Genomic DNA, 16,830 nt, shown 5'->3' with positions numbered 1-16,830 from the left:
CTCCTCCCCCTCCCCTCCCCTCTCCTCCCCTCTCCCCTCCCTTTCCCCTTCCCTCTCCTCCCCTCTCCTCTGTCTCCTCTCCTCTCTTCTCATCTCTTCTCCTCTTCTCCCCTCTTCACATTTCCTTCTCCTCCCCCTCCTCCTCTTCCTCCTCCTTCTTTCCTTCTTGAGACACAGTCTCATGTAGCCCAGGCTAACCTCAGACTTGCTTCGTAGCTGAGGATGACTTTGAATGCCTGCTCCTCTTACCTCTTTCCCCCTAGTCCTGGGATTTGAGGCAGGTTCAAATACACTCACAACATCTTTCCTACTATTAAATCCTATGCTTAAATCTACAATAAAATTATGTGTGTCCATGCATGCATGTGTGTATGTGGTATATACATGCATGCACCTGTGCAAGTGTGCTCTCCCACAGGTTGACATCAAGATGTAGTTCTCAGTTGCTCACCACTTTATCTTTGAGACACAGTCTCTTGCTAAACTCAGATGGCATTTTGGCTACACTGGTAGCCAGTAAGTCCCCACAGATCCTCCTGTCTCTACTCCCCCAGTGGTGGCATTGCAAGCATGTATCACTGGGCCCAGCTTTTATGTGGGTGCTAGATCCAAACTCAGGCCCTCATGTTTGTATAGCAAACCCTTTGCCCACCGAGCCATCTCCCCAGCTTGTCAACTCTTTTATTAATAAGTCCTAACTCTGTTGGTACTGATTTGTTGAGCTTCCTCTCTGTGGTGAATGCCTGTTTGTGGGGATTCTAGTAGCTATCTTCACCTCTGTGGACCAGCTCAGATTAAATCGTGGTAATCAGAGCACCAATTGCCAATCCTTAGAAAAGTAGGTGATCACAATTTAATTATTAGATCAGGGAATTCTGCACCTAAGAGTTTATCTAAAGAAATATTTGCAGGGACTGGAGAGATGGCTCAGTGGTTAAGAGCACTGAATGCTCCTCTTTCAGAGGACCCAAGTCTAGTTCCTATCTCCTACATGGTGGCTCACAGCTGTCTGTAACTCCAGTTCCAGGGAACGTGATGCCCTCTTCTTGCCTCAGCAAGCACAAGGCCATGTTGTTCATACATACATGCAGGCAAAGTACTCCTTAAAAAAAAAAAAAGCATTTAAAAAGTATTTGCTGATGATCAAAGCAGCTTGTAGAGGAAAGGGTTTATTTGGCATACACGTGTTTCCAGATCATACTCCATCATTGGAGGAAGTCAGGACAGAAACTCAAGCAGGACTGGAACCTGGAGGCAGATGATGCAGAGGCCATGGATGGGATGCTGCTGACTGTCTTGCTTATTATGGCCTGCTCAACATACTTTCTTATAGAACCAGGACCACTGGCCCAGGGAAGGTACCACCCACATGGGTGGGGCCCTCCCTCCATCAATCACTAATTAAGAAAATGTCCTACAGGTTTCCCTACAGCCCAATCGTATAGGGCCTTTTTCTTAATTGAAGTTCCCTCCTCTCAGAAGACAACATCCTGTGTTAAGTTGGCACAAAACTATCCAGGACAATTTGCACATAGGATTAGGTGTGTACAGTGGTAGAGAACTTGTGTGGAATCTCTATCCCCAGGAAGGTCAAAGAAAAATAGAAAGAAAAGCTTGTCTATCTATAAATAGAAATGCAACTGTTGTTCTTAGACAAGTTCTATACACTGAGCTACATAACAGTCCTCATTTTATCTTGAGATCAAGACTCCCTAACTTGGCCTTGAACCTGTGATGCCCCTGCTCAGTTCCCAGAGTGTCTGGGATTCCAGTTATGCTCCATCTCATCCAGGTAACATCAAATGAATTTTAAAAAAGGGACTAGAATAACTGTTCACTGGGATTGCAGCTGTGTACCACTGTACCGCCATGTGGGTTTCTGTGGTGATGGGAAAGAAACCAGAGCACACGGGAAGAGGGTCAGGAGTTGCAGGCTATGAGTTTGCGGTTGTCGGACTACATGAGACCCTGTCTGTGGGGCGCAAGGAGGAAGCTCCTTCACAAGACCCTGAGTTTGTGTCCGTATGGACTCAGTGTAAAATAAAAACTATAATAATTACTCTACGTATTTCCAGAATCGTATTCTTAATGCCTGTCCCAAAGAGATTGGCAACCATGCAAGGTAGTCCTTGTCCAGTGTGTGCTTGCTCCCCACATCCTAAGGGAAGAATATTTTACAACCATGGATCAGGCACATGCTTTCTAAGGTTCCTCTGACCTTCCACTTTGGAGGGGAAAGTGCCCTTTAAGCCAAGATCTCTGGACTCACCAGTTCATTAATTTTAGGGCTGCAAGGTCACCACAGAGAAACCACGTGGTGAATTGCATTTTAATTTGAGCAAATTATCATGCTTCAAGGCTAATCTGAAGTGTGTGTGTGTGTGTTTAAGAGTTAATGAAAAGAAATTCTGATCTTTGTTTCTAATTAATTTTCTCTATTCTCATTTGCATGTTATTTGTTGAAGTCCTGGCTAGGCTTTGTCTGGTGAAACAAGAACTCCCCAGGGAATGGGGCTGTTCTCCAATTTGAAAATATACTTGTGATACGAAGCTTCTTGGAAGAAGGGGGCTTGGGGTTAATGCACTGTGCGTCTGCATTCTGTATCTCAATCAGCCCTTCCAATTAAAAGCTGCTTTGAATCCTTCTGGTGGCTGAGGACTGGCTGAGCAACATGGAGTCACTTGGTAGCTTCATTGCCGTGATGTGTTTTCTTTGTGTGTGTGTGTGTTGTGTGTGTTGTGTGTGTATGTGTGTCTGTTGTGTGTGTTGTGTGTGTGTTATGTGTGTGTTGTGTGTGTCTGTTGTGTGTGTCTGTTGTGTGTGTGTCTGTTGTGTATGTTATGTGTGTGTTGTGTGTGTGTGTTGTGTATGTTGTGTGTGTGATGTGTGTGTTGTGTGTGTGTGTGTGGTGTGTGTGGTGTATGTGTATATCTGTGTGTGTTGTGTGTGTATATCTGTGTGTGTTGTGTGTGTGTGTGTGTGTATGTGTATGTTTGTTGTTGTCACTGTTGGCATCCCAGCTTTGGGACCCCTTAATACATCTGACACGTTTTCTAAGCTGGAGTGAGATCAACCTTACGAGATCTGCAGCCCCAGCCCAGGCGATTCCTGTCCTTGAGGGAAAGGGTGTGATTTCCTACCAGTCCCTGAGGCTCAGGCCACAAGAAGGCTGGGTGGTTAATGTCCCCAGTACTGCTGGAGCTGGCCTTAGGCTCTTTCAGTCACTGTTGCCCATGTTTGTAGATGATCTCCATTCTAGAAGTTAATCATTGATGGCCAATTTGCTTGGCTGTGCCCTGTGCTTTGAGTTGGAATTAGAGCTGAGGACGCTCTGGCCTAATCCATGCTCCCCACCCCCATCTTGATCCCTAGTGATCCTCTACAGCACTCCTCTGTCACCTTCTGTTACCACCTGACCTTCCCTGTCACCTAAACACATAGATCCAACCTTCCTTCACCTGCCAGAAATCACAGTGGTGTCAAGCAACATGGTTGTCAGCTTATGTCTGAACAAGGTAGCTGCAGGGCCATTGCCTGCTCAGGCCCTGATGGCAGCTCATTAGTCACTCACTGAGAAACTCAGGTGTGCCAAGTATGCAGCCTCTCTCTACTACACCTCTACTACATGTCCTGCCAAAATTCCATCTCCTCTCACGTTTGGGTATCAGGTAGCTCTGGACCTTTGAAAGGACTATGGGGATCCAACTTCCTAGTTCACACAGATTTGGAATAACCTTCAAGTGTTCAGCCCTGCTAACTGGCCTCATGGAAAAAGGCTACTAGAACCTCCTCCCCATCTCCACCCTCTCCCAGAAATGCTTCCCGGGTTTACAGACATGAAGGGACAAGGCGGGAAGTCACTGTGAAATGAGTGGGTCTTAGTAGCTGGTACCCTAACTCTGAGGAGAAGTACCATCTTTCACCCTCTTTTGCTGAACATATATATTTCTCTCACACAATAAATATATCCTGATTATGGTTTCTCCTCCCTCTACTCCACCCAGCTCTTCTCTTCTTTCCCTTCCATTTGATCCATCCCCTTCTGTCACCCATTAGGAAATAAACAAGCATCTAAGGGATAATAATAAAATATAATAGTATAATATAATTAGATTTTAAAAAAAACTAACACACTGGAATTGGACAAAGACAAAACCAAACAAAACAAAAAAAAAAACAGGAAAAGAGCCCAAGAACAGGCACAAGGAGCAGAGAACCACTGCTTTACATACTCAGAAATCCTGTAAAATAAACAAAACAAAAGCAACAACCCACTAAACTTGAAGCCATAATGTATACGCAAAGTGCACCATTCTGTGGGTTTCCCTGAGCCTTGAGGGGAGGGATTTGATGGAGGCATCCAGTTTAGGGCTGAGTGGTTCAAGGTCTCACTGTGGGTCTTTGTTCCCATCTGGTGAAGGAGGGAACTTCTCTGATATGGCTGAGCCAGGGGCTAATCTATGAGTGTGGCAGAATGTAGCTATGAGTCATTTAATTGCTTTTGTTTGTTTGTTTGTTGTTGATTTTCTTTGTCTGTCTTGTTTGTTTGTTTGTTTGTTTGTTTGTTTTATAACACTAGTGTTTGGTTTTACCCTATGTTCTTGGGCTATCTAGTTTCAGGTTCTTGGTGACCCAAGCTGTGTCAGACCTGGGTTCCATCCTGTAGAGCGTGCCTTCAGTGGAATCATATACTGGTTGTTCACTCCCACAAACATTGCAGTAGCGTATCTTGCAGGTAGAACTTGGCTGTAGACCAACTGTTTTGTGACCTGGTTGTGTTTATGTTTCTCCTTCTGTAGCACATATACCTTCCTGTACCCGCAAACACTATGCTCAGTAAGTTATATGAGTGTTATCTTCATCAATGGAGCCTTGCTGTCTGTTTGGGGAGAGCAAACTATACTCTTTGCAACAGGCTGGATTGTTTGGGGGTTCCCATAGGACCTCTTTATCCAGCAACTTAGATGTAGCCCAATCCTGGTCCTGGAAGCTTCATTTGATGACAAGAAATGAACAGTTGGGGCTCTGACTCTTGCTATTTTGCAATTCCAGTTAGGTAGCTTTCGTTTATGTCTATATTTTAAGAAGCTACTGTATTGCCAGGTTTCTACACTACCCCTCTGCCGTTCCCAATACATTCCTGCTCCCGTAAAGGCGTGGTCACTGGAGATCACGCTGGTGGCCTGAGAGGGGAGGGAAGGCAGGAACAGTAGGTTGATGGAGACACCAGCCCGATGTGAGTGCGAGTGCAACAAGAATAGACTCTCAGGAGGCAACTTCACTGAGCACCTCCTTTAACAGGGGTAGGCGGAACAAAGGCTATTGAAACCTTTGGGGGTGGGTAGGAGCTATGGGGTGAGTGAACATCATTGGCCAGGGCCAGGGTGCTAGAGCTGCCTCATTTGCATAAGGAGGAATTGCAGGTCCTGCTGAACATGACCTTCTAAAGGGAAGGGAAGTTTAACCTGGCTACCAGACTAGCCTTGACCTCCTCTGGTGCTAAGGTAGGGGCATAGGTCTGTGCACCAGGACTCATAGACCCAGGACAGGGAGGGAGGAGTCCTACTCCTGCTGTCTCAGGATGCGTTTGGACAGGCCTTTTCCTCACTCTTGCTCCAGGTCAACCCCCTTTCCCTAGCTCCTCTGGCCCTGAATTTCTGAAATGGTCCTTTAAAAAAAAATTTAATGACAAAAACAAAAATATACTTAAAAGCAAGCGAAGCTTCTGGAAAAACCATTTGTTCTTCCTTGTCTTGTATTGCTTCTCTAACTTGACCTTAGCCTCCCTCCTGGCCTTGCGTTTCAAAGCTGGGTCTTTGAACACATTCTTGTTGACAACAGTTTTGTCTAAGGGGATATCCACAGAGTACCTTGTGAGCATGAGGTGGTTGTAGTTATGAACTTTCACAGAGGACTTGATCTTGGATCTCTTGGTGATTTTCTTCTTGCCCATGGCAGCTGTCACTGTTCAGGGATAGCTGTCAATTCCAACCACCAGGGTATGGCTGTAAGGGTGGACTGAGGTGTCATCGCCAATGTTCTCTTCACGATGATGGCTTTCATCCAGAGTAGCGTCCAGCCAGAACCAGCACCACTTTCCCAGGTTCCATGAACTGTCTCATTTTGACAGCAAGGAGTGGGCACCCAGGAGAAAGGAAAGAAGGACACATTTGCTAACCTTTCACCTTGCGGAGAGGAAATGGTCCTTAATTGTAGCTGTCTCTCCCTGTATTCCCCATTGTGTCCCCCTCTTCTCTTCCCCTCTCCGTTTGATCCTCTCATTCCAGCTCTACCCCATCCATCTATAACTATCTATTCTATGTCCTGTTCCTAGGGAGATCCATCTGCTTCTGCCCCCCACCCCCAACCTAGTCCCTTAATCTAGCCTAACCTCTGTAGTGCTATGGATTGTACCTTGGTTACCATTGACTTAACAGCTAATATACACGTATAAACTAATACATACCATATTTGTCTTTCTTTGCCTGGGTTATTCCACCAAGGGTGATTTTCTTTTCTAGTTCCATTCATTCACCTGCAAATTTCATAATTTTTTTTGAATGATTAAGTAATGTTCCATTGTGTAAATGTACCACATTTTCTCTATCCATTTTCTGTTGAGGGACATCTAAGTTGCTTTCAACTTCTGGCAATTGTGAATAAAGCAACAATGAGCATAGTAGGGCAAGTGTCTTTATGGTAGGATGAAATGACCTTTGGGTAGATATCCAAGAAGAGTATAGTTGAATCTTGAGATAAATTGGTTCCCAACTTTCTGAGGAACCGCCACACTGATTTCTAGTGGCTATATAAGTTTGCACTCCTGCCAGCAACTGATGAGTGTTCCCCTTGCTCCACACCCTCACTGTCTTAGTCAGGGTTTTACTACTGTGAAGAGACACCATGACCAAGGCAGTTCTTATAAGGACAACATTTAATTGGGCCTGGCTCACATAGGTTCAGAAGTTCAGTCCATTGTCATCAAGGCGGGAGCATGGCAGCATTCAGGCAGACATGATGCAGGAGGAGAGGAGGGCTCTACATCTTCATCTGAAGGCTGCTAGCAGAATACTGACTTCCAGGCAGCTAGGATGAGGGTCTCAAAGCCCACACCCACAGTGATACACCTATTCCAACAGGGCCACACCTTCTAATAAGTGCCACTCCCTGGGCCAAGAATATCCAAACCATCACACTCACCAGCAAGAACTGTCACTTATTTTCTGGATCTTAATTATTCTGATAGATGTAAGATGAAATCTCAAAGAAGTTTTGATTCACATTTCCCTGGTGACTAATGATGTTGAACATTTCTTTAAGTCTTTCTCAGCCATTGAATTTTCTCTTTTGAATTCTGTTTAGGTCTGCACCTCACTTTTTAAATTTGAGTTACTTCTTTTTTCTTGCTATCTAGTTTTTTTTTTTTTAAAAATTCCTTATGTCATTTGGATATTAGTCCTCTATCCGATATGGAGTTGGCCAAAATCTTCTCCTGTTCTGTAGGCTGTCATTTTGTCTGGATGACAGTGTCCTTTGCTGTACAGAAGATTTTCAGTTTCATAAGTTCCCATTGATTAATGTTGATCTTAGTGCCTGTGCTAGCAGAGTTCTGTTCAGATAGTCTTTCCCTTTGCCAGTGAGTCCAAGGTTACTCCCCACTTTCTCTTTCATCATGTTCAGAGTATCTGGTTTTATGTCGAGGTCTTTGATCCATTTGCAGTTGAGTTTTAGGCAGTGTGGTAAATATGGCTCTATTTGCATTCTTCTACATGCAACTGTCCAGTTTGCTCAGCACCATTTGGTGAGATGCTGTTTTTTTTTCTGAAGAAGCCTCATGTATAAAAGCCACACAACCTCAAGCCAGTGTACTGGAGCTTTAAAACTGGAGTTCACATGAAGAAAACGTCCTAAATGTGATCACCATACAAACAATTTTTATGACATAATATGTAAAGGGTGAGATGCTTAAAAAACCTTTCATACAGTCAATTTAAAAATCTTATCAACCAGGTTTGAGGAAAAATATCTAGTCTTGTTTTTCATGTTACAGCACCTTTGTGACACGGCTAACACTACCAATGGCGACATTACCACACTATCTCAGGGAGGCCACCACATTTGCCTTTGCCTTTCATTTATTTTTACTTTAGCTTCCCTGAAGCTTGTGAGGATTGCTAACAATATGTCTCAGTGTTCAAAGTTTCAGATTTCGATGTGTCTTTTATTTCTCTTGTACCTGTACCTAATTTTCCATCTTTTAAAAAGTTAATGAACAGGGATCCTGAGATCACTTAAGACTTGAGTGCTCAGTTGATAGATCTGCTCCTGGTCCCAAGTGACACGGAACTCACCACTACTGAGATGCTTCTGGAAAAAGTAATTTATGTAGTGGATCTTTTAAACAGTGGAGTTTTAATGTGGAGGTTAAGTGTTCACCCACAGAAGTTCTCCCCAATCTCCTATCCTACTGTGTTTCAGATTACTGAGTTCGTTTACACAGCAAACTTTTCTGTCATTTTCTATCTGTCTACCTCTGCCTTCCAATAGCTGAGACTAAAGACTTGTACCATTGTGTCTGGCTTATATAGCAAGTTTCAACCCAAGTGCTAGAAATTACACATTTGAGTCCAAGGAAAGTCAGGAAGCACTAGAAATTTCTATCATGACTCCATGTTTGGAATCTCTGGTTTCTGTAGAATAAGATTTCTGGTGTGGACGTGCATGTTCCACATGTTAAGCCACTGCTTGGAAATCTCTACTATATATATATATATATATATATATATATATATATATATATATATATATGCAGAGAACAGCCTTCAGTAATGAAACCCTGTCATAGGGATAATTTGGCTGGTTCTTAGGAACAGTTAGTTACTAGGTACAGCCAAAACTGGTGTTTGTCTTCTAACAGATCACAACACCAGGTGGCACAGAGAAGAGAGGAAGGCAGTGTGTTTCAGAGAGGGTTGTTGTGTTATGCAAAAGGCATGGATCCCAGAGGAGGGCACGTGTCTTCTCTACTGTTCAGCTGGGACTCGTCTGGCGCTTGGTAGCAGTAACTAGGGGAATAACAGATTGGAAGAACCCACTTGTCCAGTTCCACTTATGAATATATCCCCAAAGATAAAGATGCCTGTGGGATCCAAAGTAACTCAGACCTGGTTGCAACACTGTTGAGGTTCTCAAACTGTTGTCAGACAGTTATCTGGATGGAAGCCCCAGGATTTCCAAACCAGCAACTCTAGATTAGAATGCGAGACTTTACATCTCGAACAGCTTCCCTGGTGAAGCTGCTTCTGTCATCCAGAAGCCACCAGACTGCATCTGTTCCTCTTTGTTCACATCTTTCCACAAGGAAGTTGGCTACTATCACTTACATTTTTGGCAGAGACAGAAAGGCAGACAGAGAAATAGAAAAGCATTACTTAGAAAGAACAGGCTTGCTTCTGGAGAGGTCTCAACAGAGGCTTCTGCTGGTGGAGGGGGAGGTGCATTAGCTGATATCCTGTAGGAGGGATCTGGGGTACACTTGGCTTTCTTGGGTTCTCAGTCAGAATTGGAAACAGAAATAGAGAAACTTTGAGTTGCTATTCAAGTCTAGATATTTGGGGCCAATTATCATAAGGTTGTCAGGCTTCAGCTGATTACTAGAGATCGTGATCTGACTTCTTGTAAGTTGATTGACATAATTTTTAACATTTTTTTTTTTTTGTAGACGGTGGATTGTTCTGCTGTGAATAGTATTTTTTATGTATGGTTTATCTACTTGTTCATTTGCATATGAGGTTTCTTAAATTTCCTTTAAAGGAAGTTTCTTGTCTTAAAAAGGACAAACAGGCTGGAGAGATGGCCCAGCAGTTAAGAGCACTGGTTATTCTTCCAGAGGATCTGGGTCTTGATTCCCAGTGCCCATATGGTGGCCCACAACTGTACTCCATTTCCAGGGGGCTCAATGTCCTCTCTTGGCCTGTGAAGACACAGGCATATCATGCATAGACATGGATGCAAGCAAAATATTCATATACTTAAAAATTAAATAATAAAAGAAACGCAAATAAGAAAATCATATTGGCAACTACAATGGCAAAAACTCAGTCCCCTTTTTGGCTATTCAGTCTCAGATGCTGGCTTAGCATGTGTTTGATGACACATGCCATGCTAGCATTGGGAGCATGTGGGAGACAAGGAAGGCTTAGCCCCTATGAAGCTCTTCTGAGGCTTACAGTCTGTGCAGGATAGTGTGCCATAGCTGAGACATTGTAATGGACTATGCTGAGTGAATTCAGTGACATATGAACCCTTCTGTGAAAGAAAAGGGATCCCAGAGAGATCTGCACAGGAATTCAGCCAAGAAATGTCAGTAAGGAGAACCGTGGTTGTGGGCAAGCGAAGAAGGTATACTTGTGTAGACCCTGAGTCACCAGAGGACATGCTACCATAGTAAGCAAGCTTCCTCAGGTCTCAGAGAGGAGAGATAAAGTCCAAGATGGACACGAGAGAGCTTTCCCGAATAACTCTCTTGAACAGGGTGACTCTAGGACCTATGTGGCTTCAACCGTGAACCCTGTAACACTTCACTTCTAAGTATACTGATGGTGTGTAAGTGTGTGTGTGGAGGGTGAGGTGGGGGATGGGATAGACAGAATATGGAAACCTCATACTCTGGAAAACCTATATGCCTGACAACAGAGAAGTAGTTATAGACACATGCTAAACACTGAAATTTTTTTTCTGAATTTATTTTTATGTGTAAGAATGTTTTGCCTGAAGGCTTGTTTGTGTATCATGTGTGTGAGGTACAGGTAGAGGCCAGAAGAGGGCATCAGATCTCCTGGGACTGGCGTTACATATGGCTATGAACCACCTTGTTGGTGGGAATTGAACCTGGGTCCTTGCCAGCACACCCAGTGGTCTTAACTACAGAGTCATCTCTTTAGACCCAGTGCTGGATGTTTCTAAAGCTGCTGCGGTTGAAGCAGGAGTTGGTAGTGCATTTGCATAAGCCCCTGAATGTCTCGGGATATGAAGGGTCAAAGGTACAGGGTGTAGCTGAGGAGGTGGACAAGAGGCAAGAATAGTGTGGGAGCAGTCATGGGACAGACATTATGCTCTGTTTGGGGGACAATGGGAATCGTTGAGAAGTTAACGGAAGACCTGCTGGGGTCTTAATTGTGACTTCTAGAAGATTCCAATAGTTTCATTCTGGGTCATGGGTTGGAGTCAGTCAAGAGTAAGGAAAGAGAGAACAATGGAATTCATAATTTTATAAAACAATCTGTTTGCTTGTGTGCTTGTTTTGAGACAGTCTCTCACTATATAGCAGTGGCTGTCCTGGAACTCACAATGTAGACCAGGCTGGCCTCAAACTCACAGACATTCATTGGCGTCTGTCTCCCAAATGCAGGGATTAAAGGTGTGTGCCACCATGCCTGCCTTAAAAATACAGTGTTAATGGCTTCATTTTTAGCTGACAGAAAATACTTAGTGTTCAACATGAACACAGTATTAAGCAATTTAAAATTAGCTTCTTTATTTACTAATTCTTTTGATTGTTTAATCATGGTTCTTACAAATCCTCAAAAAAAAAAAAGCACAATTAAACTTTGCTTTGAGGGTAAATGCATGAGCAATGTGTTGTCCCCTCCCCCTATTCCTGTGAGACAGAATCTCTCTTTGTAGCCCTGGATGTCCTGAATCTCTATGTAAACCACAGAGGCTGGACTCACAGAGATCCAGTTGCATCTGCCTCTCTGAGTGGTAGGATTAAAGGCATGTGCCATTACTCCTGGACTGTAAACTTGTCACAGGGAAACAATGAGACCTGAACACTCACTAGGCAGAACCATCAGAAATGGGGCATGACCCAGCATCAAATTTGTTCTGCAGACATAGGAAGGGAGAGAGGGAAAGAGGGAAAGAAGGTGGGGCTGGGGGAGGAGGGAGGGAGGAAGGAAGGAAAGGAGGGAGGGAGGGAGGGGGAACTGGAAATTGGTGCAATCTAAGGCGCGTTTGCTACAGAATCCAGGAAACAATCAGAGCAGGGCCTGAGAGTTTAGGGTGAAGGTCTGGCTTGTCTGCCTGCCCTTCCCTCCATAGTCACCTCATGCAGGATTCTGGCTCATCCCTCCTTAAGCACAGAGCATTTTGCTGCACTGAAGAGCCTGGCACGCTTTGTGACATTTTTGAGTTCTGACGGCTTCACTTCCTTGTATCCCACTGCCTCTGCACGAAGTTGCTTTTATAGGAACTTATTTGGGAAATAGAGCGAAGACAGCAAGCAGAAACCAGCTTTCTGCACCCTCCTTTGAAATCTCCTCAGAGTGTTTCAGTATGCAAAGAAAAGAAGCTGAGTATCTGTATTTTGTCTTTTAAGTCATGGCAACCAGAGGAAATCCAATCTGTGGAGAAATCTGGGTAAGCCCCGTGGTAGTCCCTTATGCCATATCACTGTCAGATCTTGGGAGGATCAAATTCCTTCAAGATGCCTCCTCCTCGTTGTTTAAAACTTTTCAAAAAGCCCAGACTCACACATGGACAAATTATGCGTGGGACATAACTTAGAGGTGGGTGCTGCTCAGCTAGCCTAGGACCTAGGTTCAATCCCCAGCACAAGAACCAACCAAAACAGACCAAACAGCAACAATATTCAAAACCCCACAAACTCAAAAATTAACACTAAGAACACATAAATAAATATGTTAAAATTATTCTTTCTTATCCTTGAGAAGCAATCCTTTGAAGGTACTCAGTGGGGACCATGTCTAAGATTAAAGTTGCATATTAGCAGAACTTAAAACTGTTATTCAAAAGCCTTAGTATAAAAGTAGTATAGGTACATGTCCACAAAAACAAATATAAACACATAGTTCTATTTGGAATTAGTTTTTAGACTGTGTTTTATTTGGTGTTTTCCCCACTGATTCAACATAATCTCTTCCTTTGTGTCAGTAATGTTATCCTGCAAGACTCTGTTACTATCTAACATTCTTCTTTATGAAATTCCCATACGTTGCCATACAATTTGTCTATGGGTTGATACTAAAGTTGCTTTGAGTTTTCATCAGTTAAATACAATATTGAAGTATCTACCTTTAATCTCTGTAATTTCGGCGGGCAGTGGTGGTGCACACCTTTAATCCCAGCACTTGGGAGGCAGAGGCAGGCAGATTTCTGAGTTGGAGGCTGGCCTGGTCTACAGAGTGAGTTCCAGGACAGCCCAGGCTATACAGAGAAACCCTGTCTCGAAAAAAAAAAAATCTCTCTAATTTCCATAGATCCTACGGATTTCTATATGTCTGTACTGGCTGGTTTTATGTCAATTTGACACAAGCTAGAGTCATCAGAGAGAAAGGAATCTCAGTTGAAGAAATACCTCCATAAGATCCAGCCAGAAGGTATTTCTCAATTAGACATCAGTGGAGGAGGTTTCAGCCCAGTGTAGGTGGTGCTATCCCTAGGCTGGTGGTCCTGGGCTCTATAAGAAAACAGACTAAACAAGCCATGAGGAGCAAGTCAGTAAGCAGCACTCCTCCATGGCCTCTGCATCAGCTCCTGCCTCCAGGTTCCTGACCTACTTGAGTTCCAGTCCTGACTTCTTTTGGTGATCAACAGCAATGTGGAAGTGTAAGCTGAATAAACTCTTTCCTCCCCAACTTGCATCTTGGTAATGGTGTTTCATTGTAGCACTAGAAACACTAGCTAAGACAATAATCTATATAGTCTCAGTAATAGTCAAAGTCAAAAGACATGAACATTTTCAAAGCCTATTTTCTGTAAAAGTTAAAGTGAGGAAGGAGTTTTCCTTATTTAATTTGCTTGTTTGCTTATTTAATCGAACTTGTTTTTAAAATAATGACAGGAAGGGGAGGGAATGTAGATCAGGGGTAGAATGCTTGCTCAGCATGTATGATACCATGGACATACATACACATACACACAAACATACACATATACATACACATACACACATGCATACACACACATAAATGCACATGTACACACATAGACACATGTATGGACACACACATACATCTACGCACATGTGCACAAATGCATCCTTGCACACACACATATACATGCATACACACATACATACAAGCACATGTACACACATATACATACAAGCACATGTACACAAATATACAGACACATACAAACATATACATCTACATATTCATACATACATGAATGTACACATATGCATGCATACACACACATGCCTATGCACATGTGCATAAATTCATGCTTGCACACACACACACACACACACACACACACACAAGCAGAGGGAGAGAGAATGTGAAAGCTCTGTCCCCTTGATTATGCAACGTGGTCAGAAAGTTAACTTATGCTGGACACTGGTTAACTCTGTAGGAGACTCAAGTCTCTGTGGTGAGCATTAACAGTTCTTCCCTCAGGCTTGTATGGTTCAAAGTCCAAGGGTAGAAATGACTTGATTCCACACAGAGTACTGGTAAGGAGCACCCCTCCTCTCTACCTTATTTTCTCCCAGTGCTGACCTTCATCTGGGGCTGGATTTTACCTCTTCCAGGTGCCATGACACGTATGTTCACCCATCTGAGATCTGACACTCTATGCTTGATTTATCTGTTTACTCTATTACCTCAGATCAGTGTACTAGAAGTTTCAGGGCAGGAAATGCTAAGAACTACCCCAATCAACCTCCTGGGTTGTAAGCAGATTGTTCCTTATAATTTAGTCACAGCATCTGAATGTCTGCCCCTCTCCGCATCAATATAAAGACCTCTCTGCTTATTACGTCAAGCGTGAGATCAGGTCAGAATGCCCCTGCAAAGGTCTCAGCTCCTAACTGAACAGAACAGACCTGACATTAGGATCTCTGATGGAAGAGTTTTTCCTCTGAGTGTTAAGACCTCCGAACTGCTTGATTCCGAGACTTGAGTGGGAATATTAATTTCTGCCATCAATTATCTGGTGTAAAGCAGAAAGGGTTCAGACATGGAGGTGCAGTGCTATGATCTCAGTGCTTAGGAAGTTGAGCCAGGAGGATTGTGAGGTTGAGCCAAGACTGGGCTATATTATAAGACTGTCTCAGAAAAAGCGAGAGAACTAATTTGTGTTCCAACATCAAATTTCACAACTAAGGGGTCAGAATTCATCAGGATAAAATTTGAACTTTATCTCCTCTAAAACATACATTTAATCTCTACTATGAGATGTTAAAAGCTGGATCCAGGAAGGACCTTTAAGGCTTGACTGGGGCTTGTGTTCATGAACAGATTTCTCCATACAAAAGAGCAGTAGATTAATACATTGTGTCTAGACTGGGTCTACCAGGAGAGTCAGGTTGGCCGAGTCTCTTTTCCTTCTTCCTGTCTTGCTATGAGATGCCTTGTGTTACCTCTGGACTCTGACAGCAAGAAGACAACACTATATAGTTTCTTAATTTTGGTCTAGAGCTCTGAGGTGCAATAAACTTTTTTTATTTGTTACTTAGTCTGTGGCATTGAGCCACCACCAAACGAAAACAAAGTAAGGTGGCAGCCATCATTTTCACATGCTTGCTTGTTAAGTAGTGTGCTTCAGTCCTCACGTTCTATAGCTTACAGGTCGGTACAAGCCAAAGACAGTGGCAAGGGAGCCTTGGGATTGTATTTTGACTCTGCGTGAAGCCTTCCAAAAACAAGTATGGTGAATTTGTAACAACTCCTCCCAGGCCTCTCCTGCCTTCAATTTATTTGCCACAATGGTCCGTTTTCCTTGACTATGTTTCCTTGAATATGATGACATGGTTCTTATTTCATTAAAGATATGTTGCACTCACTGGGGAAAAATGAAAAATTTAGAACCCACTGTGGAGGGAAGTTCCTGGTTTCTGTTTTAGGGACCAGTTTCTAGGCTGCTGTAGGTCCATGTAGTTAAAGTTACTACAGTTTTGTTCTTGGCATACAGTCTCTAGGCAATAGAGTAGAAAGAACTCAGTACCTGGGTGTGGTGGACACACTATAACCAACACCCAGGGAAGAGGCAGGAGAATTGAAAACCAGTGGCCAACACAGGCAACACATGAAGAGTTTGACTTAACTGGTTGATACACACACACACACACACACACACACACACACTTTTGTGCTGTCAGCTATTTTCTGAAACTATCTTAGAAATGATTTTCTCTTCTTTGTGAATCTAAACGTGAAACATTGAGCTCAATGATATGTTTTGAATGACCACCTTATACATTGATAAGAAGTTTAAAACAAAAACAAAACATAAGTAACTGTTCTCTGAGTGCATTCTTGACTTCATTTTGGGTAAGAACTTGAAGGTAACTCATTGTGTGGCCAGAACTCCTCAGCACGCTCACACCTGAGCCAGAGAAGCCAGAGCCTCAGCTCTTTGCAGAGGGCTGAGCCACCAGAGGGTGGCAGGTGTCAGTCAACACCTGTTTATTAAGTGCTTTCAGGGGCTCAGGTCTATCCAGGACCAGAATATCTACATCCTATGATGACAGCCAGTGTTAAGGATAGGATTAAAGGTATTTGAAAGGTGAGTAGTCTTTGGTGTAGGTCATTTTAAAAGCTTCGTAGAAGAAGCTTAGAAAGTCTTCAGGATGGAATAAAGATGCTATTGTAGAAAAACAGCATTTAGCTTCTAGAAGGAGCTTCCAAGGACTAGGAATCTGTTGTATCAATATATAAGCACATGAAGCAGATACATGAACAAACTAGACCAAGGGGGAGAGGCTTTCCAACTATATCATTTAAAAATGTGCTTAAAAGAAAATATTTTCAGGGCAAGAGAGATGGCTCAGTAGTTAAGAACACTGGCTGCTCTTCCAGAGG

At 43.2% G+C, this 16,830-nt stretch overlaps 1 pseudogene; it reads right to left on the bottom strand.

Annotated features, from left to right (window-relative positions):
• Nucleotides 1–5,161: 5,161 nt before the first annotated feature.
• On the bottom strand, nt 5,162–6,123 carry LOC114624873 (annotated as a pseudogene).
• Nucleotides 6,124–16,830: the final 10,707 nt, after the last annotated feature.

This window comes from Grammomys surdaster, unplaced genomic scaffold, assembly GCF_004785775.1.
Source record: "Grammomys surdaster isolate TR1022 unplaced genomic scaffold, NIH_TR_1.0 211, whole genome shotgun sequence".
NCBI lineage: Eukaryota > Metazoa > Chordata > Mammalia > Rodentia > Muridae > Grammomys > Grammomys surdaster.
Note: the sequence above shows the minus strand (reverse complement) of the source record. Positions and strands in the feature narration are given on the sequence as shown.